Genomic DNA, 23,101 nt, shown 5'->3' with positions numbered 1-23,101 from the left:
ACAGGTTAAGAGTGAAGAAATATATGAGAGAACAAGAAGCACAAGGGGACACTGGAGTTCAAGTCAACCCTAATGGAAAGGTTAATATTTAACCCCCTGAACAATGAGACATTAGAAAGCTTGTACCTTAAGAGTAAGAACCACACCATAAAGTACAGCCTACTTTTAGCATTCAATAACAAATCTTAAAACCAAAGATCTTCAGGAGAAAAAGTTTAGATGCGAGTTCTGCCAGGATATACAGAACTGGGAAACAACTTGGACTTTTCATAAACCTGTACTAACAAGGTGTAAAATAAATCCTACACAAGTTGAAAGTGATCATCCAATAATTAAATCACTGAATAGAAAAAAAACAACACTTTTCAGAGAAATATAAATAGAGATGTATCATTCACTATGTCAAGTGTAAAATAAAAATCACAAATAGAGAAACAGGAAATGTGCCCCAGGGTCAAGGAAAACAAAACAAATCAAAACAATGAATAGAAACCAAACCAATCATGGTTCAGATGTTAGACTTAGCACTCAAGAATTTTAAACAGCTATTAAAATTTTGTACAAAGAATAAATATACCCATAATGAATGAGTAGACACAGACTCAAAGAAATGGAAATTATTTTAAAACATGAAATGAAAACTAAATACCTGAAAATTGTAATTTAAATTAAAAATTCACTGGTTGAGCTTAACAACCAAAAGAAAAAAGAGTCAACAAACTTAAATATAGATCAACACAAGTTGTCCCATCTGAAGAACACAGGGAAAACAGAATGAAACATAAACATAACTGAACAAACTTAAATGAGGAAATGGTAAAGCCTAGAAGAAACAACATCAAAGGAAATGAATAATATTTTTGAGAAATTAAAAAAAATAAGAAAAAATATATTTAACAATATGTTAGAAGTCAGCATATTGATGAGATGCTAGAGAGGAATATTTGAATATTTGAAGGCCCTCCAAACTAAGGCAAGTCTATAAACTGTTAGAGTAAATGAGTTTCCAGAGAGAGAAGGGAAAATGAGAGGAAAGAATCCAACCTTGGAGAATTCCCTTTATAAAAACAACTAAAGAGTGAGAAGAGATAAACAAATTAAACAAAGAAACAGGAGGGAAAATAGATAAAGTGTCAGGAAAACTGAAGAAGGGTCGAGTGTCAAGAAAAAGAAAGCTCCTGACAAGCCAGGGAAAAAAAGAGGGTTACTAATAATAAGAATTAATATTGGTTTTAAAAGTGAGGAAGTCATTGATAACATCTGAATAGGTAAGTAAAGGGGGAGAAAAGGTAAGAAGTAGGAAGATTTTAGGGGACTAAAATAGTAAGAGAGCAGATACAGCAAATAGAGCATAAAGAAATCTATAGATGAAAATAGAAATTACAATTTAAGAAGTTCAGAGGAAAGATTTACTGTTTATAAGAGTTCTTAACATACTGAGAAGAAAGAATGAGTCTATGAGAATGACTGAAAATTCAAAAGAAAAATGATTATTAATAAAACAATATTTGGTATTAAACAAAAAGTGAGTGAATGACTAAAAGCAAAGTAAGGCAAATAGTTTTATAAAGGAAGAGAGTTGCTTCTTTAATATACAAGTAGAGAATGAGTGAAGAAAAAATTGAAATATAGGGAAAGGAAATTGAAAACTTTCACATCGAGTGGACTGAATTTTCTCAAAAATATTAAATATAAACACCTCTTCTGGATCCTTCTTAAGGTGGCTAAAAAGGTTTTAAAACTGCTGCTATAATCAATAGTAAGAGATGAATAAAATAATTTTTAAATAGAAAAGGATACAAGTCAACATTAGAAAAATGACAGCAGTAACCAAAAAGCAGCACAATTTCACAGCTTTCTTCAACAATGCTCAGCAGACCACCATAAAATAGAAGAAAGAGTGAGAGTGAACCAGAATAGTCTGCTACCCCAGCACTGAATAATGTGAGTATCACTGGAGACACCTACTAAAGACCCAGATCAGACAGAAACAGAAAATCAGGAGAATGATACGTTACACAAATACGTTAGCACTCAGTGAACAGAGGAATACAAAAAAGGGAAATTTCTGTAAATAAGAGTAAAAACTTAGTAAGTTCTTAGTAAGAACTAAGAGTGTGAAGTTATTGGGAAATAAGAAGGCTATGATCACAGAGAACAATGTCAAGTCTAAGATCTCAAAAGTGGAGGTACTCAACTTTACAATTTTACAAATTCTCTCTGGTTGTTATTTCAAGTATCATGTCTACAGTCATTTCTATTTTGTTGACACCTAAATTTGCCTGCCTATATAGCTGTGAGCCCTAGACTAATACCTTCAGATATCACCAGAGAGAGAGCTCACTAACCACTGTGGTGGATTCATTTTGATATTTGGCAAAACTAATACAATTATGTAAAGTTTAAAAATAAAATAAAATTTAAAAAAAATAATCAGGAAAAAAAAAGTGTTAACTAAAACCAAATTTAACTTATCAAAAAAAAAAATTTGTTCTTCTTATATTCTTTATACTGATTAATATCAGGAAATTGGTCCATTGTCAACTTAAGATGTTTGTGGAAATGAAAAGGCAGAGGTGAACTTTACATTCTTTTGCCCACTGAAAGTTTCCCAAGGATAAAGGAGACCACTTTTTAAAGTATTTTGATCCTCTATTCAGTTAATCAACTGCTCTCCTTTGAGTATAGTAATATTGACTTATTAAAATGGCAATCACACCATATAATCCATTTCTATAGCAGTGTTTCTCAAGCTTTAATGTGCACAGGAATTTCAATAATACCAATGACTAATACAGTATTTGTTGAATGCTTATATGTTAGGCACTATTCTAAGAACTTTCAACAGCTATTTCATTTAAGCATCACAAAGGTAAAACTACTCTTATGTAAGCATGTTAAAAATGAAAATCTTGATATAGTAAGTCTGGTTGGAGGCCCAGGAGTATATATTTTTCTAAATATTTAAATTCTTTGATGCTCATAGGCATTTGATTCACTGTTTTATAGAATCTCTTTAATGTGCCACTAATTTTCAATTCTTGTTATTACTATGTTAATAACCCAACTTCCTCCCTATATATTTCTACTTTTTTTTTCAGAATTGCAATCATTTCTTACTGTTAAAATCCTGTACTTTCTGACCAGAAAGTTTTTTCAGTTCACTAGAATACAACTTTGGTAACACACAGCCATACTGTTTCCAAACATACTCAACTAGTAGAGCTCTATTACAATGGATAATGCAAAACAGTTCATGTATTCTCACACATTCAAAACTTCTAGCCTTTAATATAAAATACAGCTTATAAGTGGCATTGATTGTATTATAACTATTTTCTCAATTCTGAGAAAATCCTGAAATATGTCATAGTCAACTACATGTTAGGGGCAGGATGTGGTAATCTGCTTCACATGGTCACCTGGGGACCCGGGAACCTTCTAACTAGTTATTCAACTATCTTCTAGGAGTCTCTTTTTATAAAAGCAGCATACGTATTCAATTCTTCAAATGAGTCCCTAAAGCCCTCAGACTCTATTTCCATTTCATATGAAGTGTTAAGATTGCATTTTTCTGAAAGAAAATCACAGAATCTAATAGAAAAACTTCAATAGAAAATCTCTTTATAGAATAATTTCACAGCAGGATCCTCTATGACCCACCTCCCAGAATATTGGAAATAAAAGCAAAAATAAACAAATGGGACCTAATTAACCTTAAAAGCTTCTGCACATCAAAGGAAACTATTAGCAAGGTGAAAAGACAGCCTTCAGAATGGGAGAAAATAATAGCAAATGAAGCAACTGACAAACAACTAATCTCAAAAATATACAAGCAACTCCTACAGCTCAACTCCAGAAAAATAAATGACCCAATCAAAAAATGGGCCAAAGAACTAAATAGACATTTCTCCAAAGAAGACATCCAGATGGCTAACAAACACATGAAAAGATGCTCAACATCACTCATGATCAGAGAAATGCAAATCAAAACCACTATGAGGTACCATTTCACACCAGTCAGAATGGCTGCAATCCAAAAGTCTACAAGCGATAAATGCTGGAGAGGGTGTGGAGAAAAGGGAACCCTCTTCCACTGTTGGTGGGAATGCAAACTAGTACAGCCACTATGGAGAACAGTGTGGAGATTCCTTAAAAAACTGGAAATAGAACTGCCTTATGATCCAGCAATCCCACTGCTGGGCATATACACTGAGGAAACCAGAAGGGAAAGAGACACGTGTACCCCAATGTTCTTCGCAGCACTGTTTATAATAGCCAGGACATGGAAGCAACCTAGATGTCCATCAGCAGATGAATGGGTAAGAAAGTGGTGGTACATATACACAATGGAGTATTACTCAGCCATTAAAAAGAATACATTTGAATCAGTTCTAATGAGGTGGATGAAACTGGAGCCTATTATACAGAGTGAAGTAAGCCAGAAGGAAAAACACCAATACAGTATAATAATGCATATATATGGAATTTAGAAAGATGGTAACAATAACCCTGTGTACGAGACAGCAAAAGAGACACTGATGTATAGAACAGTCTTATGGACTCTATGGGAGAGGGAGAGGGTGGGAAGATTTGGGAGAATGGCATTGAAACATGTAAAATATCATGTATGAAATGAGATGCCAGTCCAGGTTCGACGCACGATACTGGATGCTTGGGGCTAGTGCACTGGGACGACCCAGAGGGATGGTATGGGGAGGGAAAAGGGAGGAGGGTTCAGGATGGGGAACACATGTATACCTGTGGTGGATTCATTTTGATATTTGGCAAAACTAATACAATTATGTAAAGTTTAAAAATAAAATAAAATTAAAAAAAAATTCCTAGCATAGATATTATGAAAAGCCTTGTAGACAGTCTAACTTGCTTAAAAAGTTGTTTAATATTAGAGATGTTACAAGGAAGTCTTATTTCATTTCAAAATAAAAATTAGATAAAAGAAATATGAAAAAAAAGAATAATTTCTCAGCATGCAAATATGGTAAACATAGACATTAATGTATAAAACTATGGTCTAATTTTTGATAGTAACTCACCTTTAAGGGATAAAAGAAGGCTATAATCTATAGCCCCAAAACTTGCACATCTTGCAGAAAAGAAACAATACTTTATTTCACCATACCACTGAGGCCAAAAATAATTAACTGTATAAAATATTATCACAGTTATTAATGTCTCACATGTCCTAACTTTGTAAATCCTACAAAGCTAATGAAGTCTGATATACTAAAATGAATGTCCAGATAGTACAGCAATGCTTTAACTCACATGGTCCATTTAGTGAGCTATGATGCTTGGGTACAGAAAGCCAATTAAAGAGGAGTTAGGAAGTATTTTCCAGAATTGTGAATTAGGACAGACTCAGTGCACTCTATTGCCATTTGGTTCCTAAAGCTTATCTAAATTATCCGACCTATTGGAGACCTTATAAAGTAAATGCAACTCTTGTGATTCAATTCATGGAAAACTATTCCTATAGGAGGCCTCAATATTTTCCACCAGACTTTTGTCTTTTTACAGTGGTTATTTCAAGCAGCTTTTTCCTCTCTCTAGTAAATAATCCAAAATCTATGGAAAATTGCATTTGGCAAGCTAAGCTATAGTTTTCTAATTAACAGTCAAGTTGGTCATAATGAAATGGGACAGTTTCAAATATGTATCTGAATTTTCTGAAAGAATTCTCTGAAAGAACCTTCCTATCCCTGGTTCTTGGGGCAATGTTAAGAGGAGATACTCCAGGCAAACGTACATGTTATAGAATGTCAAAATGTAAATCTTTCCATTTCAATTGAGACAAAAATATGATACACATCAAATACAGAAATGAATGCAAGACAGATGACCATATATAACATTTATAAAGAAAATCTCAGTGTCAACAATTCTTAGATTCCTCAAGCAAATCATATATAATAAGCTGGGTCAAGGTATGGAGAGTAAATTTCTGAGAAGACTCATTGGTACCCAGGTGGTCCTAGTGGTAAAGAACCTTCAATCAGTGCAGGAGATGTAGGAGACACAGGTTCAATCCCTGGGTCGGGAAGATTGCCTGGAGGAGGGCATGGCAACCCACTTCAGTATTCTTGACTGGATAAACCCATGGACAGAGGATCCTGGTGGGCTACAGTCCATAGGGTCGCAAAGAGCTGGACACAACTGAAGTGACTGAGGAGGCATGCACCCATTGGTAGAAATCCCCAGCCTCTCCCAAGAAGGATGGAATAAGTGTGGAAGGTTCCAACTCTTCATCTAAAGCCTCAGAATGGGGATTTTCATTATACTACTCCCAGATCCTGGAATGTCAATTCCCTGAAGTTTGGAGTTGCAGAGAATGCCTCAGGATCTTCCAGTGGCTTGGGGTGGGAGAATAAATGTAGTTCTGTTTGGACTGGCCTTCACATCCAGAGACCGTCAGGTCCAAGGTGTTGAGTCATGCCAGAAAGAAAAAAAGCAAGACTGGAGCCATTTTAAATCCAAGTGTTAAGTCCAGGAGTAAAAGTAGAGAGCACCAATAGTTTATTATTTGTGGAGTGGCCTACCAGAAAAACAGAGGCCAAAGGAAAAGCAATATATTGGGAAATGGATTGTTCTGCTCATACCATGAGAGGTAGAACTGAACATGTCACCATGTTCAGAGAAACACACACATATATATACATGTTCAAGAAACACACACATATATATACACAGGCACCATAAGAAAAAGAAATCAGCATTTAACATCTACCAGACCTCAAAAGTTTAAAATCGGCTTCACCAGATGTCACCCAAGTAAGATATTTCTCTGTTCTATGTCATTTTTTTCCCTTCTCTCCACCTGTTTCTTTTTTTTTCTTTGAAGCTAGAGAGTGGAAGAAGTGAGGTAAGAAGAGGGATGGAAAAAAGAAGCTGAGTATACTATTTTCTCCTTATTAGATCAAAGGTTTCCATCTGCTACAGGTCTTAGGTAAGGAAGAGGATAACTATCAACAGTTAGTTGGACTTTCCTCTTATTGTTTTTCAGGTGCTCGATCATGTCCAGCTCTTTGTGACCCCATGGACTGCAGCACACCAGGCTTCCCTGTCCTTCACCATCTCCCGCAGCTTGCTCAAATTCCTGTTGATTGAGTCAGTGATGCCATCCAACCATCCCTTCAACAAAGATTAAAATATTACTATGCACAGTGAGATTTTTACTTAATGAATGAACACTGTATTTGTAATTTAAAAGGACTAGAACCATAAGATTGCTGTTACCAGAGATTAATAAGAAATGTCTTAAGCCTGTCAAGATTTCATCAAGGGTCAGCAACACTGCCCCTTCTGAACAGATTTTCATGGACATAGAAGATAAAAAATAAAATTGTTCTTTGATTACAAATGAACCACATATGCTAAACATTCAAGTGACACAATATTTATAATTAAAAAGAACTTGACCCTAAATGACTCACCTCCCCCCAGCTTTAATAAGTGGGCTAAACTACCTATAAATCATGGCTCATCTTCTTGTTTACAATATGCAGGCCAAAGTCATCAAGTCAGACCCTAAGGTTGTTCTTTGGTTATCAGTATTACATCTTGCTAATTTTAATAACTCTTGAGAATCCCTTGGACTGCAAGGAGATCAAACCAGTCAATCCTAAAGGAAATAAACCCTGAACATTCATTGGAAGGACTAATGCTGAAGCCCCAATTCTTTGGCCACCTGATGCGAAGAGTCAGTTCACTGGAAAAGACCCTGATGCTGGGAAAGGTTGAGGGCAGAAGGAGAAGCGGGCAGCAGAGGATGAGATGGTTAGATAGCATTATCAACTCAATGGACATGAATTTGAACAAACTCCAGGAGATAGTGAAGGACAGGAAAGCCTGACAAGGTGCAGTCCACGTGGAATGCAAAGAGTTGGACACAACTTAGCAACTGAAAAATAACAATGCTAATAACACATTAAGGAGAAAACCAGTTTCTCTCAAAAACATAAAGCATTTGACTGCTGTTGGTGTTGTTCAGTTGCTAAGTCATTGCTTTTCAAACCTAAAGTAGGTGAGAGAGAGTCATGATGCCCACATTCTCAAGAGACATCCATAAGATAGTCTTTTGAAACAATTAATTGGGAAAAAAAATTCCAAAAATGTACATGGTATAACAACCATGAAAAGGGCCACTGAATAGATAAAGCATCCCAACTGTGTCTTGTTCTAATACTTGCTCTGTCTCTTCAAATTATGTTCTTTGCCTTTTAATATGCCTTGCAAACTTTTTCTTGACAGCCAAATATAAGGTACCAAGTAAAAGAAAAGGCTATAAAAAAGACCCTTAGTAATATGCCATGGGAGGGATAGCCGTTTTTATTCTTCTGATTAAATCTCAGTCTTTTAGAGCCTGTGCCTCTGCACTTGACCACTGTTTCTCAGCCACAGTCGCCCTATCCCCTCAAACCCCCAACTCTTAAGTGAGACAGGATAGCTAGAGATACTGAAGTATTTCCCTTCCCCAGGTCAGTCAGGCTCTAGTTATCTAGTTTCTCCTGAGGACAGGTCTTGTTAAGAAGAACAGAATGTTCTGGGCATTTTTAAATGGTTCCTTACTCTTCCCCCTCCTGCCAGAAGTGAAAGTCGCACAGTCAGGGTCTGATTCTTTGTGACCCTATGGACTGTAGCCTGCCTGTCTCCTCAGTCCATGGAATTGTCCAGGCAAGAGTATTGGAGTGGGTTGCTATTTCCTTCTCCAGGGGATCTATATTTTTCTCCCACATTTACTGTGGGAACTTGACCAATCTCCTGAGGATAAATCTCATAATAGTGTGCACCTCTCCTCCCCTCACCACTGTCAGCGGGTCTAGTTTTTCACCCTCAGAGTTGTCTTCCCAAAAAAGTGAATTGAAAAAAGAAGCCCTGGTGGATCAGACGGTAAATAATCTACCTTGTGGGAGACGTGAGTTGGAGCCCTGATTGGGGAAAATCCCCTAGAGAAGGGGACTGCAATCCACTGCAGTATTCTTGCCTGAAGAATTCCATGGACAGAGGAGCCTGGAGGGGCTACAGTCCAGAGGGTCACAAAGAGTTGGACACTAAGCCACCAGCAATTTTTCAATTATAGTTTTCCTGAGGTGGTTTCCACTCCCAAGTCTCTATTCCCTGTACCTGCCTGACTCTTCAATCGTGGGGGCAGTGTTTGTGTCTCACCTCTCTTACAGATCCAAAAAAAGATGTTGACTTTTTTAGTCTGTTCAGTTTTTACTTTTTTTTTTTTTTTTTTTTTTAAGGAAGACTGGTGATTTCCAAGCTCCTTATATGTGATGCAGAACCAGAAACTGGGAGTCTTAAAATAGACTTTAATCTCTTCCAGAATTATACAAAATACTTAACTCACCAAAATTGTTAATCAATAGTATCCTCATCTTTGACATATTAGCACTCCTCTCAAAGGTCACAGTGAGAGTGAGGCAGGATGAATGCCCCTGAATTGTATTAAAAAGATGTCTTCTAGAGCAGTGTAGTGAAAGAAATATGGGCTTGAGCAAAAGCCAGATGTTGCAACTTTCTTCATTTTATGAAATTGATTAAACAGCAACAAAGTGGGTTTTATTTGCTATTATCAAGTTCAGGGTACAAGTTGAAAGGGCTCATAAACTGAAATTAAAAATGAACATCTATTAGGTTGGTGCAAGTGTAACTGCGGTTTTTGCATTGTTGATATTTGCCATATGAACTGGAATACATTCTCAGTAAATGTGGTTATGTTATACATCATTTTAATGCATATTTCTCATGTCATGTTTTTTGCTAATGAATTATTACTTGCTGTTTGTTTTGTATTTATCTTAGACTATGGAAATGATGTTAGACGAAAAGCTAATTCAAGCAGTTTTGAGTTCAAAATGGGTTGTAAAGCAGGGGAGACAACCAGAAGCATCAACAACGTGTTTGGCCCAGGAACAGCTAGCTAACATACAATCCAGTGATGGTTCTAGCTGAGACCAGAGCCTTGAAGATGAGGAGCCTAGTGGCCAGCCATGGGAAGGTGACAACAACAAATTGAGAGAAATCATAAAAGTTGATCCTCGTACAACTACTTGAGAAGTTGCCAAAGAACTCAGTGTCGACCATTCTACAGTCACTCAGCATTTGAAGCAAATTGGAAAGGTGAAAAACTTGATAAGCAGGTGCCTCATGAGCTGACCAGAAATCAAAAAAATCATGATTTTGAAATGTCAATTCTCTTATTTTATACAACAATGAACTATTTTTTGATCAGATTATGATATATGATGAAAAGTGATATTATATGACAACCAACAGGCAATGACCAGCTCTGTGGTTGGACTAAGAAGAAATTTCAAACCACTTTCCAACGCCAAACCTGCACCCAAAAAAAAGGTCACTGTCACTGTTTGGTGGTCTGCTGTTGGTCTGATGTACAGCTTTCTGAATCCTGGCAACACCAATACACATCTGAGAAGTCTGCTCAGCGAGTCAACGAGATGCACTGAAAACTGCAACGCCAGCAGCCAGCATTGGTCAACAGAAAGGGCCTGATTTTCCTCCACAACAATGCCTGACCTCATATCACACAACCAGCATTTCAAAAGATGAACAAATTGGGCTATAAAGTTTTACCTCATCTACAGTTAGAACTGGACATGGAACAACAGACTGGTTCCAAATAGGAAAAGGAGTACGTCAAGGCTGTATATTGTCACCCTGCTTATTTAACTTCTATGCAGAGTATATCATGAGAAACGCTGGGCTGGAAGAAGCACAAGCTGGAATCAAGATTGCCAGGAGAAATATCAATAACCTCAGATATGCAGATGACACCACCCTTATGGCAGAAAGTGAAGAGGAACTCAAAAGCCTCTTGATGAAAGTGAAAGTGGAGAGTGAAAAAGTTGGCTTAAAGGTCAACATTCAGAAAACGAAGATCATGGCATCTGGTCCCATCACTTCATGGCAAATAGATGGGGAAACAGTGGAAACAGTGTCAGACTTTATTTTGGGGGGCTCCAAAATCACTGCAGATGGTGACTGCAGCCATGAAATTAAAAGATGTTTACTCCTTGGAAGGAAAGTTATGACCAACCTAGATAGCATATTCAAAAGCAGAGACATTACTTTGCTAACAAAGGTTCATCTAGTCAAGGCTATGGTTTTTCCTGTGGTCATGTATGGATGTGAGATTTGGACTGCGAAGAAGGCTGAGCGCTGAAGAATTGATGCTTTTGAACTGTGGTGTTGGAGAAGACTCTTGAGAGTCCCTTGGACTGCAAGGAGATCCAACCAGTCCATTCTGAAGGAGATCAGCCCTGGGATTTCTTTGGAAGGAATGATGCTAAAGCTGAAACTCCAATACTATGGCCACCTCATGCAAAGAGTTGACTCATTGGAAAAGACTCTGATGCTGGGAGGGATTGGGGGCAGGAGGAGAAGGGGATGACAGAGGATGAGATGACTGGATGGCATCACTGACTCGATGGACATGAGTCTGAGTGAACTCTGGGAGTTGGTGATGGACAGGGAGGCCTGGCATGCTGCGATTCTTGGGGTTGCAAAGAGTCAGACACGACTGAGCAACTGAAGTGACTGACCCTATTCACCTGACCTCTCGCCAACTTACTACCACTTCATCAAGCATCTCAACAACTTTTTGCAAGGAAAACACTTCCACAACCCGCAGGATGCAGAAAATGCTTTCCAAGAGTTGATCAAATCCCAAGCATGGATTTTTATACTGTAAGTATAAGCAAACTTATTTCTCATTAGCAAAAATGTGTTGATTGTAATGGTTCCTATTTTGATTAATAAAAATATGTTTGAGCCTAGTTATAACGATTTAAAATTCACAGTCCAAAATCACAATTACTTTTTTCACCAACTGAATAGGGCTTCCCTCGTGGTACAATGGGTAAGAATCTGCCTTCCAACGCAAAGGACATGGATTCCATCTCTGATCCAGGAAGATTCCACATGCTGCAGAGCAACTAAGACAATGTGTCAAAACTACTGAACCTGTTCTCTAGAGCCTGTGAGCCGCAACTACTGAAGCCTGCACACCTAGAGCTCATGCCTCAAAGCAAGAGAAGCCACTGCAGTGGGAAGCCTATGCAGCTCAACTATAGAGCAGACGTTGCTCTCCACAATAGAGAAAGCTCTCGTGCATGCAAAGACTGATGCAAGCCAAAATTAAAATAAAATAAATATAAATAATTTTAAAAATAAAGTTATTTAAAGTGAGCATATTGATCTAAGAATAACTTTTCATCAAAGGCTTCTAATCTCACATATGTATAAATATAAAACTCTTACTTCAAGAATACTTGCAGTTTGCAAGTTTTCTTCATTTATCTTCTAATATCTGGTCCAATCAAAAAACAATCAGCTTAGGAAACTATGGTTTTGAATACAATGGCGTCATAGCCATGAACAATGTCCCAGTATGCTTACAATTCTGAGGGCACCCTCCTAATTGTTCTGAACAGAGAGACAGCCAACTCCAAACACACAGACATAAACTAAATTAACTAAAGCAGATAAGGAAAACAGGCAACCCTACTGTCATTCTGGTGATTGAAGATGTTTCTTAGAATCAGAAATTCACTGTGACACAATAGCAAATGAGTTTGTAGTTATCCCCACACCCACAGATCAGGAAGTTGGTCTCTTGCTAGTGAACATTATGCTATCAGATACAAGAAGAAAAATAATACATCCAGTGTGTGATAGATAATTACAGATAACTCAGTGCCTGAGACTAAGGAAATAATGGTCACTCAGTGATCATGGCCGGAGAAGGCAATGGCGACCCACTCCAGTACTCTTGCCTGGAAAATCCCATGGGCGGAGGAGCCTGGCAGGCTTCAGTCCATGGGGTCGCTAAGAGTCGGACACGACTGAGTGACTTCACTTTCACTTTTCACTTTCATGCATTGGAGAAGGAAATGGCAACGCACTCCAGTGTTCTTGCCTGGAAAATCCCAGGGACGGGGGAGTCTGGTGGGCTGCCGTCTGTGGGGTTGCACAGAGTCGGACATGACTGAAGCAACTTAGCAGCAGCAGCAGCAGTGATCATGGCAATTGAGGAATTTCATAGCAACATAAAACATCATTGTTAGTTTAGTTGTTGTCATCCTTTAGGCTGTTGAGACAATGTTCTCTCGCTAGTTTGGGGCTCATAGCATTTAAGGATTTCTGGTTTACAAATATGTTCTTTATTCAGCAGCTAACTCTTTAGAATTATACCCTTAAGAATCCAAAGTTTTTGGCTTAAGACAGTGACACATAGCCAAGGCTTTACATTAGACTCACCTGGGGAGTTTTTAAACTTCAATATTCTACAAATCTACATCCTTGGAGTTTCCCATTTAATTGGTTTTGGGGTAGGGTCCAAGAAATATTTTTTAATAGCAAGCAAAGACTTAAAATGGGGTTTATTTGGGCCTCAGATCAGATCAGTAGTTCAGTCGTGTCTGACTCTTTGCGACCCCATGAATCGCAGCACGTCAGGCCTCCCTGTCCATCACCAACTCCTGGAGTTCACCCAGACTCACATCCATCGAGTCAGTGATGCCATCCAGCCATCTCATCCTCTGTCATCCCCTTCTCCTCCTGCCCCCAATCCCTCCCAGCATCAGAGTCTTTTCCAATGAGTCAACTCTTTGCATGAGGTGGCCATAGTATTGGAGTTTCAGCTTTAGCATCATTCCTTCCAAAGAAATCCCAGGGCTGATCTCCTTCAGAATGGACTGGTTGGATCTCCTTGCAGTCCAAGGGACTCTCAAGAGTCTTCTCCAACACCACACTTCAAAAGCATCAATTCTTCGGCGCTCAGCCTTCTTCACAGTCCAACTCTTACATCCATACATGACCACAGGAAAAACCATAGCCTTGACTAGACAAACCTTTGTTGGCAAAGTAATGTCTCTGCTTTTGAATATGCTATCTAGGTTGGTCATATGCAGTCTTTATAGAGAAAGGAAGAATTATATCAGGTGCTATGCATGTCAGAGTAAATAGAAGTTGAAATCCATAGGCATACCATAGAGGACAAGAGAAAGACACAAAAAGTCAAGGCAGAAATTTAAACTATCCACTGCAGTATTTTACCTAGAACCAACTCTCACTCATCATCATGGCTTATCTAGAGTGCAAAAACATGATGAAGATTAGATGGACTTGGAAAAGTTTAGCACATGGTGAATTTTAGAAAACTTGTTCTGAAAGTCTATTTATCATGGCTGGTTTCTTTCTGAGAAGTAGCACATAAAATGTTTGACACGCATTGTCTTCACCATAGTCCTTAGCTCAGCAGGTATTTTCTCTAGTTCAGACGGAGAAAATTTTCATGAAGACAATAAGTAACCCTACAAAGGTCACCCAGCATTCTCTGTCACTCCAACTGGGAAAATAATAACAAGTTAAATTTAAGTAAAGCCTTCTTTTCAAAGAGAACTAACACACATTTCCAAGTAGAGGAAGCTGAAAGAATTACCACTCTCTCCTAGGTCACTTAAACCCACAGATTTAACACAACACAAAAGAGTTTATGGCAGACCTTTCTTGTCCATTTCAATCTCAAAAGCTATGGCACCAGTAAATAAAATATAAAACCTTTTCAGAGTACTATAAATGTTTGTGGAGTAAAGATTTATTTTAAAAATATAGCAAAACTGCTTCCACAACAAAAGGACAATACTGGCTTTCTAAAATATTAAAAGTTTTGTTCAAAAATCAGGGCCATTTAGAGTTCAGTTTTAAAGTGTAGGAATTTTTCTTTTTAAAATCCAAAAGCAAAATTTTAGCCCTCTGTAACTTATTTATATTGAGATGCAAATAAGATACAATGTGTTCTTTGTAATCTACAAGTAAAAATTCTTCACTTACTAGAGCATATCAGCGCTGAGTACTTAAAGCAATCAGCTGAGTCTTAGATGTTACACCAATGCCAGGAGATTATAATGGCAACATGTTGCAAATTAAATAGCTCTGAAATAAAGATTTTACTTTTCTGTTTTAACAGAAATTAGATTCTGGACTAAATTATTTAGCAACCAAATAGAGAATAAGCAAAAGTATGATTCCATTACCTTTAGATGATTGTTAGCAACCAAGACTAATGGCTGAGACAAACAAATTACTGCCGCAAGGTGAGCTGCAAGTCCATCTGCTCCTCCCTGTTTGATTTCTTGAAGCGATTCTAACTGCTAATTAAGCATGAAAAGTTGTGCTGTGAACCTTTCACCTGACATTCGTAAAAGGTAGAAGTTCTTAAGGAGCCCTCAGAGCAATGTATATGTCATCAATTGCTATCTCAGCGACGCCCTGCTGTCCTGCAGTACAGGGTCTCAAACTGTGATTGTTCTGCTCTTGGGGAAGAAACTTTCTTTTTTACTTTTTACTGGCTAATATACACAGACACATCTACTAACTGTTTTGAGTGAATTGGTTTGCTTCTCGCATAAACCTTAGTTCATTAGATGCTCAGACACAGGAGGAAGGCAAATCTGACTCCCACCTTACGTGCAGACAGTGCCAAGGTGATCTGTCTTAGCGTGCAGAGCCTAGGCTCCAGAGCCAACATTTCTTGCTACTTCTTCTGGCCTAAAGCCAGAAAACTGGCTCTCTGCCTTGGCTGCACATTGGAAACACCTGGAGAACTTTTAAAAATGCTGACATCTGGGTCCCACCCCTAGAGATTTTAATTTCATTGGTTTGGGGTGAAGTTTGAGCACTGGAAATTTTTAAAGTTCCCCCAGGTGATTATAATGTGCAGCCAAGGCTGAGACCTGATTTAGAAGGAGGCCCTAATTAAATCTGATTATCACCTCTGAAGACACTGTTAAGATGTCCCGGCTGCTTTCAGAAATCACAGGGAGCCTATGACTGTAAGTCCCTCTAACTGTGATCCCTGTGATGCACTTCCATACAATCCCTCATCTAACACATTTTCCCATTCCTTTCTCATTTCCACATGGTCTTCTACTTTGCTCTGGGAAACTCACAGTCTATCATAAGCAAAATCACCTGACTCAGTAATCACAACTTGTTATTATCGATAACTACAATCATTCCACTCTTGGTTTCTAATATCCCACTCTCCAAAACTAAGATATTGTTGGATGCTCTTTATCCCAACTCTAACAATTATTTGCCACACTGGAGCCTCTATTGATTTTTGTTCTCTATAATTTCCTTCATAATATTTTTTTCATCCTTACCCTATTTAGAGTTGATGGTTCATCAAAATACTTCTTTCTTCATCTTTCCCTTCAGGATACTAAGTTCACAAGATTCCAACTCTGGTTAACTTCTAGTTCTCATCCAACTTCTAGTTCTCACCTACTTTCTAACTTTACCTGAGTAGCTGAGTCTTGCTAACGAAAATCTTGGAGCCATGCTGGTCTCAGCTTAAGTAAATGACCATAGATTTCAAGGGGAGAGGCAATGTTGCCTGGAATTACATGAAAGCATCATTGTAAAACTATTCTCCCACTCTCCTAGATGCCAATTTCTCACCTTTATCTGACAACATCCAAAACCCACCTTCCCTCCTAACCTTTACTAAATTTCTTTGCACTTAATTCTATAGGGAAAACAAGAACACCAAATAATATCCTTATCTGTCCACCACCTCATCAAGGTCAAATGTGACCTCCACATTGCAAATCCAAATGTCAAGGCTGTTTTCTTAACTGATATATCTTAAATATCTAACATAAATTCCATATTTAACATGCTTCAAACAAAAGTATTGATCTAATTATAAATTCTAAAACAAGTTTTTCCCTAATCTTAATAAAATGGCAATTTCATTTTTATAAATATCCATATCAAAGACACTGAATCCTTCCACAATTCCTCTCTTGCTCCCTATATTTAAAATAACACTATAACCCAAACCATTTTTCATATCATCCAGCATTATCAACCTTGCCTGTACTATTGAGATTCTTCTTAACAGGCTACCTATTTCCATCATAGCTTCTACTACAGTCAATGAGAATGATATTTTCAAAATGTAAATCAGAACATGGCACTGCTCTGCTCCAGAACCTCCAGCGGCTTCCATGCCATTCAAAAGTATCCCATCAAGAATCTTCACCAAAGCCTCCAAAGGCCTGACATACTTAACCCTTCTCCTGTATTTTATAATACTCTGTTCCATCTTGTACTTGTTTGCCATAACTCTCATCCACAGTCATGCCTTTCCAACCAGACTGTCCTTTTTAGCCCAAGCAAACCACTGCTTCAAAACTTTTGGGACCTTTGAATTTATTTTATTCCCTCTTACTAGAACACTCTTTCCCTAAATATTATCCTGGCTCTCTCATTCTTTTCATTCAGAGAGAAAAGCCACATAGACAGAGAGGTCTTCAATTATACTAACGGAATCCTAAGACCTCCATCCTCAGTCTCACAGTATCTACCTCATTATTACACTATATATTGTCTTAATAGCCCTGAAATTGTTTTTTTTGTTTGTTTGTTTGTTTGTTTTGCTATCTACCCCCAATTGCACTCATCTCACACGCTAGTAAAGTAATGCTCAAAATTCTCCACGCCAGGCTTCAGCAAAACGTGAACCGTGAGCTTTCTGATGTTCAAGCTGGTTTTAGAAAAGGCAGAGGAACCAGAGATCAAATTGCCAACATCCGCTGGATCATGGAAAAAGGAAGAGAGTTTCAGAAAAACACCTATTTATGTTTTATTGACTATGCCAAAGCCTTTGACTGTGTGGATCACAATAAACTGTGTAAAATTCTGAAAGAGATGGGAATCCCAGACCACCTGACCTGCCTCTTGAGAAATCTGTATGCAGGTCAGGAAGCAACAGTTAGAACTGGACATGGAACAACAGACTGGTTCCAAATAGGAAAAGGAGTACATCAAGGCAGAGTACATCATGCAGAGTATATGCAGAGTACATCATGAGAAACACTGGGCTGGAAGAAACACAAGCTGGAATCAAGATTGACAAGAGAAATATCAATAATCTCAGATATGCAGATGACACCACCATTATGGCAGAAAGTGAAGAGGAACTAAAAAACCTCTTGATGAAAGTGAAAGAAGAGAGTGAAAAAGTTGGCTGGAAGCTGAACATTCAGAAAACAAAGATCATGGCATGTGGTCCCATCACATCATGGGAAATAGATGGGGAAACAGTGGAAACAGTGTCAGACTTTATTTTTCTGGGCTCCAAAATCACTGCAGATGGTGACTGCAGCCATGAAATTAAAAGACGCTTACTCCTTGGAAGGAAAGTTATGACCAACCTAGATAGCATATTCAAAAGCAGAGACATTACTTTGCCAACAAAGGTCCGTCTAGTCAAGGCTATGGTTTTTCCAGTGGTCATGTATGGATGTGAGAGTTGGACTGTGAAGAAGGCTGAGCACCGAAGAATTGATGCTTTTGAACTGTGGTGCTGGAGAAGACTCTTGAGAATCACTTGGACTGCAAGGAGATCCAACCAGGCCATTCTGAAGGAGATCAGCCCTGGGATTTCTCTGGAAGGAATGATGCTAAAGCTGAAACTCTAGTACTTTGGCCACCTCATGCGAAGAGTTGACTCATTGGAAAAGACTCTGATGCTGGGAGGGATTGGGGGTAGGAGGAGAAGGGGATGACAGAGGATGATGGCTGGATGGCATCACTGACTCGATGGACATAAGTCTGGGTGAACTCCGGGAGTTGGTGATGGACAGGGAGGCCTGGCGTGCTGCGATTCATGGGGTCACAAAGAGTTGGACACGACTGACCAACTGAACTGAACTGAACTGACCCCCCAATAATAAAAGCTCCATAATAGCAGATATTATTTATTTTATTCATTATTTTATCCTCATACTATATTTTTAATAATATTAAATGACAGAAAAGTTAACATTTTTCAGTTTTTTCATTTATAAAATGGAAAATAATACCTGATTATAATGAAGATTAAAAGCATTTATATATGTAGAACACCAGGCATACAATAAGCCTTTGATAGAAGTAAAAATAAAATTATGGCAAGAAATATGCTAATTTTTGGCCAAAATGGCCAACATAAGCTATTCATATATATATATGAATATATATATATATATATTTTTTTTGCTGTTGTTCAGTTGCTAAGTTGTGTCTCACTCTTTGCAACCCCATAGGCTACAGTACGCGAGGCTTCCCTGTCCTTCACTACCTCCCAGAGTTTGCTCAAATTCATGTCCATTGAGTCAGTGATGCAATCTAACCATCTCATTCTCTGTTGTTTCCATCTCACTTTGCCTTCAATCTTTTCCAGTATCAGGGTCTTTTTCAATGCGTCAGCTCTTTGCATCAGGTAGCCAAAGTAATAGAGCTTTAGCTTCAGTATCAGTCCTTCCAATGAATATTCAGGATTTATTTCCTTTAGGATTGACTGTTTTGATTTCCTTGCTGTCCAAGGGACTCTCAAGAGTATTCTCTAACACTACAGTTCAAAAGCCTCAATTCTTCAATACTCAGCCTTCTTTATGGTCCAACTATCACATTCGTACATGACTACTGGAAAAACCATAGCTTTTACTGTAAGGACCTTTGTTGGCAAAGTGATGTCTCTCCTTTTAAAATGCTGTCTAGGTTTTCATAGCTTTCCTTCCAAGGAGCAAGCATCTTTTAATTTCAGGACTGAGTCACCATCTGCAGTGATTTTGGAGGCCAAGAAAAGAAAATCTGTCACTGTTCCACTTTTTCTCCTTCTTTTAGACATGAAGTGATGGAACCGGATGCCAATGATCTTCGGGGTTTTTTTAATATAGAGTTCCAAGCTGCGTTTTCACTCTCCTCCTTCACCCTCATCAAGAGGCTCTAGTTCCTGTTCATTTTCTGCCATTAGCATGGTATCATCTGTGTATCTGAAGTTGCTGATATTTCTCCTGGCAGTATTGATCCCAGCTTGTGATTCATCCAGCCTGGCATTTTGCATGATGTACTCTGCATATAGGCTAAATAAGCAGGGTGACAATACACGGCCTTGTCATACTTTTCTCCCAGCTGTGAACCAGTCCGTTGTTCCATGTCTGATTCTAACAGTTGCTTCTTGACCTGCATATAGGTTTCTTAGGAGACAAGTAAGGTGGTCTGGTATTCCCATCTCTTGAAGAATTTTCCACAGTTTGTTGTGATCCACAGTCAAATGCTTTAGCATAGTCAATGAAGAAGAAGTACATGTTTTTCTGGAATCCTTTGCTTTCTCCGTGATCCAACCGATGTTGTCAATTTGATCTCTGGTTCCTCTGCCTTTTCTAAAACCATCTTGCACGTCTAGAAGTTCACGTACTGCTGAAGCCAGCTTGAAAGATTTTGAGCATAACCTTGTTAGCATGTGAAGTGTATGTAATTGTACAGTACAAATTCAGAATACTATAATGTGATGATGTGATAACCAAGGTTAATGGACAGAAGTATTAAAAATAGCTATAGCTTTAATAATCTGTGAATGTATACTAACAGAAAAAGAGGTAAATTTTAACATCAAAAACATAAAGATGATAGAGCTTTATATGTGATCAAAGTTAGCTGGTTATTGGCATAAAATAGACTTGTATCTATAAGGCATTTTATATAAACCTCATGGTAACCACAAATCAAAAGATATATGAAAAACAAAGAAAAGGAAATCAAAGCATACTGTTACAGAAAATTATCAGTTCACAAATGAAGACTACACAAGAGGAAGAAAAAAACAAGAAAACTACAAAGAAGAGAAATATAAGATGGCATTAGAAAGTCCTTACCTATTAAGAGATATTAATAATCATTTTATTAGATGTAAATGGATTAATTCCCAATCAAACCATTTTAAAGATACACATAGGCTTAACATGAAGAAATGGGAAAAGATATTCCAGCCAAGTGGAAACTAAAAGAGAGTAGGGGTAGCTATACTTGTATCAGACAAACAGACTTTAAATCAAAAGCATGTAAGAAGAGGCAAATTTCCTTCAGTTCAGTTCAGTTCAGTCGCTCAGTCATGTCTGACTCTTTGCGACCCTATGAACCACAGCATGACAGGCCTCCCTGTGCACCACCAACTCCTGGAGCCTACCCAAACTCATGTCCATTGAGTCAGTGATGCCATCCAACCATCTCATCCTCTGTCGTCCCCTTCTCCTCCTGCCTTCAATCTTTCCTGGCATCAGGGTCTTTTCAAATGAGTCAGCTCTTTGCATCAGGTGGCCAAAGTATTGGAGTTTCAGCTTCAACAGCGGTCCTTCCAATGAGCACCCAGATGAGCACTCAGGATTGATCTCCTTTAGGATGGACTGGTTGGATCTCCTTGCAGTCAAAGGGACTCTCAAGAGTCCTCTCCAAAACCACAGTTCAAAAGCATCAGTCCTTCAGTGCTCAGCTTTCTTTATAGTCCAACCCTCACACCCATACATGATCACTGGAAGAACTATATCCTTGACTAGACAAACCTTACATAATGATAAAGGGTTATGTGTGTGTGTGTGTGTGTGTGTGTGTGTATACACAAAATATTATGATTTGAGTCAACATAGATACACAAAAGATCTTCACGACCAAGATAATCATGATGGTGTGATCACTCACCTAGAGCCAGACATCCTGGAATATAAAGTCAAGTTGGCCTTAGAAAGCATCACTATGAATAAAGCCAGTGGAGGTGATGGAATTCTAGTTGAGCTATTTCAAATCCTGGAAGATGATGCTGTGAAAGTGCTACACTCATATGCCAGCAAATTTGGAAAACTCAGCAGTGGCCACAGGACTGGAAAAGGTCAGTATTCATTCCAATCCCAAAGAAAGGCAATGCCAAAGAATGCTCAAACTACCGCACAATTTTGCACTCATCTCACATGCTAGTAAATTAATGTTCAAAATTCTCCAAGCCAGGCTTCAACAATATGGGAACCGTGAAATTCCAGATGTTCAAGCTGGTTTTAGAAAACGAAGAGGAACCAGAGATCAAATTGCTAACATCCGCTGGATCATCGAAAAAGCAAGAGAGTTCCAGAAAAACATCTATTTCTGCTTTATTGATTATGCCAAAGGCTTTGACTGTGTGGATCACAATAAACTATGGAAAATTCTGAAAGAGAGGGGAATCCCAGACTACCTGACCTGCCTCTTGAGAAATCTGTATGCAGGTCAGGAAGCAACAGTTAGAACTGGACATGGAACAACAGACTGGTTCCAAATAGGAAAAGGAGTATGTCAAGGCTGTATATTTTCACTCTGATTGTTTAACTTATATGTAGAGTACATCATGAGAAACACTGGGCTGGAAGAAGCACAAGCTGGAATCAAGATTGCCGGGAGAAATACCAATAACCTCAGATATGCAGATGATACCACCCTTATGGCAGAAAGTGAAGAGGAGTTAAAGAGCCTTTTGGTAAAAGTGAAAGAGGAGAGTGAAAAATTTGGCTTAAAGCTCAACATTCAGAAAATGAAGATCATGGCATGTGGTCCCATCACTTCATGGGAAATAGATGGGGAAACAGTGTCAGACTTTATTTTTTGGGGCTCCAAAATCACTGCAGATGGTGACTGCAGCCATGAAATTAAAAGACGCTTACTCCTTGGAAGGAAAGTTATGACCAACCTAGATAGCATATTGAAAAGCAGAGACATTACTTTGCCAACAAAGGTTTGTCTAGTCAAGGCTTTGATTTTTCCAGTGGTCATGGGAAAACCATTTATGGATGAGAGAGTTGGACTGTGAAGAAAGCTGAACACTGAAGAATTGATGCTTTTGAACTGTGGTGTTGGAGAAGACCCTTGAGAGTCCCTTGGACTGCAAGGAGATCCAACCAGTCCATTCTAAAGATCAGTCCTGGGTGTTCTTTGGAAGGACTGGTGCTAAAGCTCAAACTCCAGTACTTTGGCCACCTCATGCAAAGAGTTGACTCATTGGAAAAGACCCTGATGCTGGGAGGGATTGGGGGCAGGAGGAGAAGGGAACGACAGATGGCTGGATGGCATCACCAACTCGATGGACATGATTTTGGGTGAACTCCGGGAGTTGGTGATGGACTGGGAGACCTGGCATGATGCAATTCATGGGGTAGCAGAGTCGGTCATGACTGAGTGACTGAACTGAACTGAGGTAAAT

At 38.5% G+C, this 23,101-nt stretch overlaps 1 long non-coding RNA gene across 1 annotated transcript in view; it reads right to left on the bottom strand.

Moving 5' to 3' along the window:
- The window catches only part of LOC129621286 (uncharacterized), a 37,604-nt gene extending 21,946 nt beyond the window's left edge, over positions 1–15,658 (bottom strand). Inside the window, exon 1 of the long non-coding RNA XR_008699179.1 lies at positions 15,084–15,658. This is a non-coding gene — a long non-coding RNA (uncharacterized LOC129621286). The remainder of the gene's footprint in view (positions 1–15,083) is intronic.
- Between the last annotated feature and the right edge of the window lie 7,443 nt (positions 15,659–23,101).

The sequence above is a fragment of the Bubalus kerabau genome, chromosome 10 (genome assembly GCF_029407905.1).
Source record: "Bubalus kerabau isolate K-KA32 ecotype Philippines breed swamp buffalo chromosome 10, PCC_UOA_SB_1v2, whole genome shotgun sequence".
NCBI classification, from domain to species: domain Eukaryota; kingdom Metazoa; phylum Chordata; class Mammalia; order Artiodactyla; family Bovidae; genus Bubalus; species Bubalus kerabau.
Note: the sequence above shows the minus strand (reverse complement) of the source record. Positions and strands in the feature narration are given on the sequence as shown.